The following is an 8852-nucleotide window of genomic DNA, read 5'->3' as shown; positions in this document are numbered from 1 at the left end:
TTATAGTTATTTAATTTTAATAGGAACATTTATTAGTTATCCAATTTCAATTAGGATTAGTTATTTTCCTATTCCATCTAGATCTTCTATTGTATTTATGTTTATCTAAAACTCCTAGATAATAGTTATCTTATTCTCATTGATTTGAAACTATCAAACCCTATAAATACCCTTCATTATATTTAGATTTTGAAATTTTGTTTATTTCTTCAATTTGCAGTAAAGCTTCTTTGCTTTACTTTTATCGCATTCTTCTTGAGGTTTTGGATTAAACCTTTGTTGTTCTTTGGAGATTTGTTCTTGTGAAAATCTCTACACGGTACGCGCTGCGTTAATTATTTTATTAAATTTTAAATAATATTTATATAAATATATTTTATTTTTATAAATATATTCCTATATTTTTTATATTTACGTGTTTTTCCATGTTTTCATTTTTTATATTTTTTAAAACACTATTTCACTGTGTCCATTTTTGTATTTTCCTGTGTTCACGTTTTCGTGTCCGATGCTACATAAATTGAGTGCCCAATTGACTTATTTGAGGAGAGTACCCACAATCTAGAAGAGGTAGTCCACCTTCTAAAGTAGAAAAAATGCTTAAGCAGATCATGCCAAAGTTTCCAAAGAATCCCCCCAAATTTATTTTGTGTGTCTTGCCAGAGAGGCAAAACTCTGATATTTATGGTATGTATTTATCTCATTTCCTAGATCTCATTATCTCTATCTCCCCCCCTCCCCCCATCCCTCCCTCTCTCTCTCTCTCTCTCTCTCTCTCTCTCTCTCTCTCCCCTAGTGACAAGAGTCAGCTATTTCGAATTACTTTATTGATTTACTAACATTTTTTTTTCTTGCTATTCCTGGGACCATGGAAGAAGAAATGTCTAAGTGATTTTGGCATTGTTACACAGTGCATTTCTACATTAAAGATTAATGACCAATATCTCACCAATGTACCTTTTAAGATCAATTCTAAGGCGTATATAGAAAATAGAAGCACAAAGTGTCATTATTTGTTACTTTTTTTTTTTTGTTCCATTAAGGCATTGATGTCACATTGTGTTCATCATTTATTATAGCTTGGAGGAATAAATTCTTTGCTGGCAATTGAGTATTCCAGATATATCCCACTTATAACGGACACTCCTACAATGATTTTGGGCATCGATGTGTCTCATGGCTCTCCTGGTCAATTAGATATCCCAACAGTAGCTGTGGTAATGTTGATCTTTGTAAAAATTAGAATTTTAGCGAATTAGTTTATGCCATGATTAACATTGATAATGTTACTATTTACATGTACTACAACTTTTAGGTGGTTGGATCTCTTTGTTGGCCACAGATTTCAAGGTACAGAGCATCAATAAGAACTCAATCTCCTAAGGTGCCGATGACTTATGCTTTATTCAAGCCTTTAATTAACGGGAAAGATGATGGCATCATGAGGTATTCTAGTGAACGATTTCTATATTATGATTCGTAATGGTTTGTTTGTAAATTATATGCAAGTTCAATCTGTACACTGGAATATAATGGAAATTATTTTCATCACTAGTTAGTTTTTTATGAGACAATAAATTTAGTGTTTGTCAATTCATTTGTAAGATCATGAACATTTGAAATCTAGTTTTATATCCTTGAATCTTTCAAAAGACAATGTGTATATTTCTTTTCCCCTTCTAGATTTTGAGAAATAAGATTGAAGATAAATTTCTGGTATCCGCATAACGGATCTCCTTCCCTTGTGGTTTTACACATTTGTCGCAATTTTTTACTCATAATGTACATGTCTCCATGCTGCTTTTATTACCACATGCATCTAGGACACTACTTTTATGCATTATCCAATTATTGTTGCTTTGATCTTCCCTCCTTTCTCTTTTTTAATATCTGGTTCACTCATTGATATATAGATAATTTGGGGTCTCTAATATATCCCATATACGAGAAATAATTTTAACAAAAAATTTTGAAATTTTAAAAATGGAGTCATTATCAATATGATTTTAGAAAAATATGAAGTTTTGCTTTCAATTCTTTTAGGTTTAATGTTTCTATTATTTGGCTTGGACATGGAATTGCTCATTGTTACAAGGAATTGCTAATGGAATTCTTTCATACTAGCAGTGGGCGCAAACCAAAACAGATTATTGTTTTTAGGTATCATTGCATTTTGTCAATTTTATTTTTTATTTGGATTGCAAATTTGCTTACTTTTGGGAAATATTCTAAATGGCTAGAAAAATTATATAACAGTTGATTGCCAATTTGCTTATTTTCCATCATAATGTGATAATAACTTGGTAGTGGCCTTTCAGAATATATATATATCAGGAGTCTTAAGGGGCCATAGGTATTAGGTAATTAGATTTTCATTTGTTTTAAATTTTAAGAAAACATTATTGTGAACTCTATAGTGTTTGCTCTGAAACATAAATATATGACAAAGAATTTATTGGGATATAAATGATCATGCTTGGCCTGTTGTTCGCAATGGGATGGAACTACCTTTTACACTAGCCATTCTTTAGTTAAAAGCAGAATGGAAGTACCTTTTACACTAGTCATTCTTCAGTTAAAGGTAGATTTTGACTATTCGGATATTACTACCTTAGCTTTCAATATTTATTTCCTAAAAAAAAACTTTTCTTTGTATACTTGGTCATGTTCTAGTCCAAGGTTCAACATATAGCCTTTGAAAAAAATTGGTGCATTTTGTTCAAAATTCTCTTATAGGACCTGATAAAAATAAATGAGGCTCAGATCTATCATCTTAATTACATATGAGTTATTTAACTATGAGATTTGGATGTCTTCTTTATTTTTACTATGATGACATCACATCTTTTTATCCATGAGAATGCTATTGATATGCTTTTTGATGTTTTACTTATATGTACCATATAGGAGTGGTAATAACATTTTTGTAAATCTATTTCATTTCTTCCAGCTGGTAAGAGTGAATTAGCAAGTTTAAATATTGTCAACTATTTGCATCATTTTGGATAACTTTTGAATTTTGTTAGTAACAATATTGTTTGTCAAAAACTATCAATGATATTCTTTTGTAACCTTTACATCAACTACAAATTATATGCTGTTATGAGAGGTTATTGATATGCTTTTTTGGATTTTTATATATATTTGTAGTCAATTGTTATTTTCTTTTAACTAATCTTTGGTTTTTACTTTCAGGGATGGAGTAAGCCAATCACAATTTAATCAAGTTTTGAACATTGAAGTTGAGCAAATGATAAAGGTTTAGTTACCCTTTTTTTTCCCTAATTACAAATAACAAAATAATTTTTTTGAATGCTTGATATTTCAAATTATATGAAGTTCATCCTTGTTGATCCCACAAATGATTAGTGCTTAAGCCTTCAATGTTTTGTCCTTTAATGTCCCATGTGTTAAAATGTAGCATGTATATTGTAGATGTCTTGTGATAAGTGGATTTTCTCATTGAAATATGAGTCCCAATTTCATTGTTATTTGTTAAAGCTCATTATGTGCATTAGAGTTCACAACCTTTTAAATGCATAAATACTGCAACCCTGCAATTTTTCCATTTGCATAATATTTTATAGGTTATGGGGCCTTAGGGTTTGCTGATAAGGGGATAAAATTAATTTTGCAATTATTATTTTTAAACCAGTGAACTGCTTTTACAGGCTTATCAGCATCTTGGTGGGATTGATGTTCCCAAGTTCATAGTAATTATTGCTCAAAAGAATCATCACACAAAGGTATTTCAAACTTGTGGCCCTGAAAATGTTCCTCCTGGTTAGCCATTCATAATTATCTTTCATTTATGTTTTAGATGATGCAAGCTGTGTTGACTCTATCTCTCTCCTCCCCACCACCCCTTTCAGGGGCAATTGTGGATACAAAGATTGTACATCCTAGAAACTATGATTTCTATATGTGTGCTCATGCAGGGATGATTGTAAGTTATCTCTCTCTCTCTCTCTCTCTCTCTCTCTCTCTCTCTCTCTCACTCATCGGCAATTGTCAAGTAATAAGCATAAGAAGATTTGATGTGAGAAACCATTGTATAGTTTTTATTAAGATATGAATGCCATGAGTAGGCAAATGAAACCATTATAGTTAGCACCATGACCATCTGAGTGACATCTCTATTTTGCCTTTGTACTTGGGAAACTTTAAAAGTGATTTAGGCAATGCTTTATTTCCTTAGTACATAACTTTGGTTTTCTTATTTATGAATGAAGCTTCCATTTATTGCATCTTTTTCCTCCTTTTCGATAAGGAACTTCAAGGCTTGCACATGATCATGTTTTGCTTGATGAGAATGGTTTCTCTCCTGATGACTTGTAAAGTTTTATCCATTCTCTTTATTATGTGTAAGTTTTCAAGCCCCAAAGCAATTGCTTCTTATTCATCTTTGAATGTAAAACCTGTCAACCTCAATTTATTTTATTTTTTAGGTACCAAAGGAGTCCTACTATTGTTTCAATCAGTAAATTTACTACATTGATCTCTATTTCAATGAGGAAATTCCTATGAATTATCTTAACACTCTTTTTTTTTTATTTCCTACAGTGGCTCCTATATGTTCTACTCACCTTGCTACACAACAAATGGTGCAGTTTATCAACTTTGAGGATAATTTGTCTAAAAACTCTTCAGGACCCGCTCTTGTTCTAAAGCTACCTAAGTTGAAGGAAAATGTTAAAGGTTCGATATTCTTCTGCTGAGTTACTACTAACATTTCTTCATAAATAGAGATTTTGCTAAAGTTGCCTAGTGCTATCAAAGCTTACAGCTACAATTTTTCTTTGGATTCTGATGGTATTATCCAATGCTTTTTTTATAGCTAATTATTATATCAACAAAATGAGAGTTCAATTTTGCCTCAAAAGCTTATCCTGATCCTTAGAGTAGATGGAGAAGGTTACAAGAGGACTAGAGCCTGTCCCTTCATTTCTTAAACCTGTGAAAGAGGATTTCAGGAAGATGAGTTTCTAGAGATAACATAAGTGTTTGGTATGGTGTGGTGCCTTAAATTCTTAATGGCTAAGAATTCTTAATGTTGAAGAATCATAATTGTTTGATAAAGTGCTAGAAACAAGATGACCAAAGAAGCTATCAATTTCTTTTGTCTTTAGTCGAGATACTGGTCCCACCATTCAATCATTTTTCCTTCTTCACTAAGATTATTCAAAAGTTTAGCTTTTATCACTTAGACATATTAAGAATCTAGCAAATAGCTAGATGTAATTGTTTGCTGTAACGGGTTAGCAAGCTCAATTCTTTTATTTTAATATTTTAGCTGACCCTCGTGCCTATAAAAGGGAGACTAATTCTCCATTTGGATAAAATAACCATTTGGTGAGTGAAAATTTTAGAGAAAAATATTTGTGAGGTTATTAGGTGTAATTGGGTTCAGGGATTTGAGTGATTAATTTTCTTATTCTTGTACCACTTGCAGTTTATTAGTGGATTTTTGCTCCCCTTAACTCGTGGACGTAAGCATTGTGGTGAATTACGTAAATTCTGTGTGTTTTTCAAATTTTATTTCCTTTTACAATTTTTTTGTCCCACCCATTAGCCTAAATAAATACTTATTTCGCTACGATTTATCCTTACAAACTAGTATTAGAGCTAGTTTGATATTTATTTTGGGATTAGCTATGGCGACTGTAAAATTTGATATTGAGAAGTATGATCACAATGTTAGTTTTGCCAAAGATAATCACAGTGTTAGTTTTGCCCTTTGGAAAATCAAGATGAAAGCAATTCTGACACAGAACGTGTTGCAAAACGCGTTATTGGAAAAGGATAAATTACCTGCCATAATGACAGAGGAATAAAAGTAAGAATTGGAAGAAAAGTCATTAACTGCTGTTTAGTTATGCATATTGAATGAGGTTTTGCATGAATTCATCCATGAGAAGACTGCTAAAGACTTGTGGGAGAAACTCAAGTCTCTGTATATGATGTAAAACCTCACTAGCAAATATGTTGTGAAGCATCACCTGCACATGCTTAATATGGCAGAAGGTACATCTCTAAAATCACACCTTGATGAATTTAATTCTATCCTTATGGATTTGGAAATTTTGGATATTAAGTACGAAGAATAAGATAAAGCTCTTATGTTGTTACAGTCTTTACCTCCGTTTTTTAAGAATTTCAGAAAGACTTTAATCTACAGTAAAAAAAAAAAACTCTAATTATAAAAGAGGTTAAAGAATCCTTATTTTTGAAAGACCTCATTGATAAAGAGCTTTCTGGTGATAAGAATAGTCTAGTTGATGGGAGGAAAGTCCACTTCAAAAGGATCTAGCAGCGATGGTCGATCCAGATCGAAATCAAAGTCTAAACATAGTAATCTGACTTGTAATTGCTTCAAGAAGAAAGGGCACAACAAGGTTGATTACTTCAAGCTTCAAAACAAGAATAAAGAAAGAAATAAGAAAGATGAGAATCTTGCCAAATTCAATGTTGCAAATGATAAGGAAAAGTGTGAATTCTATGCTGTGATTGATTATGGCACCAGTTCTAAATAGGGGTGGATCTTAGATTTTGCTTGCTCATATCATATTTTTCTACAGAGATTGTCTTTCCTCTTATAACCTATAGACAGAGGAGTTGTATTGATGGGTAATGATCATCCTTGTAAAGTTGCTAGTATTAGTACTGTCAAACTCAAAATGCATGATGGAGTGGTTTGAACTTTGACTGAGGCACGACATGTTGTAGATATGAAAAAGAACCTCTTCTCTTTATCTACTTTAGAAGCCAACGATTGCAGATTTTTTGATGAAGGTAGAGTTCTGAAGGTTTTTAAAGGTGCTCTTATTGTAATAAAAGGCAAACGAATTAGTAGGTTATATGTGCTATAAGGTTTTGTAATTATTGGCATAGTAACAATTACCACTTCGATGTCAGATTTAGATGTGACCAAGTTGTAGCATATGAAGCTAGGACATATGAGTGAGAAAGGCTTGACTATGTTAAGCAAGAGGGGCCTTCTTTGTGGCTAAAGTACATCAAGTTTAGAGTTTTGTGAGCATTGTGTTTCTGACAAACAAAAGAGAGTTAGCTTCAATTTAGGAATTCATAGAACTAAAGGTACTTTGGATTATATCCATTCAAATCTTTGGGGGCCTACATGTGTTCCTTCAAAAGGTGGTGCTCATTACTTGCTTACCTTCATTGATGATTACTCTAGGAAAGTATGGGTAATGGCCATAATGGCCCAAACCATGGCCATTACCATATGGGTTTACTTTCTGAAGCATAAAATTGATGTCTTTGCTACTTTTAAGCAATGAAAAGCATTCATAGAAAGACAAACAGGTAAGAAGATTAATCGTCTGTGCACTGATAATGGGTTAGAATTCTATGATAGTGAGTTCAATAAATTTTAAAAAGATGAGGGCATTGTAAGACATCTTACAATTAGAGGAACTCCACAACAGAATGGTGAAATTAAGCATATAAACAAAATTCTATTAGAAAAGGTCCGATGTATGCTGTCAAATTTTGACTTATCTCAAGATTTCTAGGCAGAAGCAGCTTCTACAGCTTGCTATTTGGTGAATCATTCTCCATCTGCATCAATTGACTATAAAACTCCAAAAGAGGTATGGTTTGGAAACCCTATTGATTACTTTGGTTTGAGGATATTTTGTTGTCCTGTTTATGTCCATGTCAATGATGGAAAATTGGAACCTAGATCTAAAAAGGGAATATTTATTAGTTATCCTCTTTGTGTAAAAGGGTATAAAATTTGGTATCCTAATCCTAAGTCAGCTAAGTCTGTTATTAGTAGGGATATTGTGTTTGATGAATCTTCCATGCTTTACTCGAGGAAGGAGTCTTTTGGTTCTTCTGACATAGGAGTGCAGAATTCAGACAAGCAGGTGGAGGTTGAGATTGAAGTGGAGAATATATCTTCTTCACAAAATAATACTTTAGAGTAGAGCCAAGTTCAAATACGCATTTTTATAGAAGTAAAAGAATCAATAAAAGAGGTGGAGGAGAAGCACTCAATTTCCAGAAATAAGCCAGAGAGGGAGAAAAGGAAGCCTTTAAGATTAGCAGATTATGTCACTTTTGCCTAAGTTGCTGCACAAGAAATAGAAGGAGATGGTGATCCTTCCATATATTCAAAAGCCATTTCTTGTGATGATTCTGCCAAGTGGTTAATTGCTATGCAAGAGGAGATGGAGTCTCTTTATAAGAATAAAACTTGAGAATTAGTGAAACCGCCAAAAGATAAAAGGATTATTAGCTGGAAATGGATCTTTAAGAAGAAAGATGGCATTCCAAGTGTTGAAAATGCTAGATACAAGACATGGCTAGCGGCTAGGGGCTATAATTAGGTACAAGGGGTTGACTTTAATGACATTTTCTCACTAGTTATTAAACATAGCTCTATTCATGCCTTGCTTGCTCTAGTTGCTATGTATGCTTTAGAGTTAGAACAGCTAGATGTTAAGACCACATTCTTGCATGGTGAACTTAAGGAGAAAATTTATATGAAACAACCTGAGGGTTTTAAAAGTAAAGGTAAAGAAAATCATGTTTGCTTATTAAAGAAATCATTATATGGTTTGAAACAGTTTCCTCAATAATGGTACAAGTGGTTTGATTCCTTTATGGTTGATGCATGCATTTTAGATCATCATTTAGGAGTAATTTTTGCACATAATTTACCCTTATTCATAGCTATTATTTTAGATATTAGTATATATTTAGTCAATTTTACAATTTTCACATTTCTTAGTTTAATTTTTGGAATTTATTTGTTTTGTAGGTTAAATCTGGAGAAATTTGATGTATTTTGATCAGAGTAGCCATTTGGAGGAGATTAAAATCGA

This window comes from Hevea brasiliensis, chromosome 10, assembly GCF_030052815.1.
Source record: "Hevea brasiliensis isolate MT/VB/25A 57/8 chromosome 10, ASM3005281v1, whole genome shotgun sequence".
Lineage (NCBI taxonomy): Eukaryota > Viridiplantae > Streptophyta > Magnoliopsida > Malpighiales > Euphorbiaceae > Hevea > Hevea brasiliensis.
The sequence above is the reverse complement of the archived record's forward strand: the minus strand, read 5'-3'. Positions refer to the sequence as shown.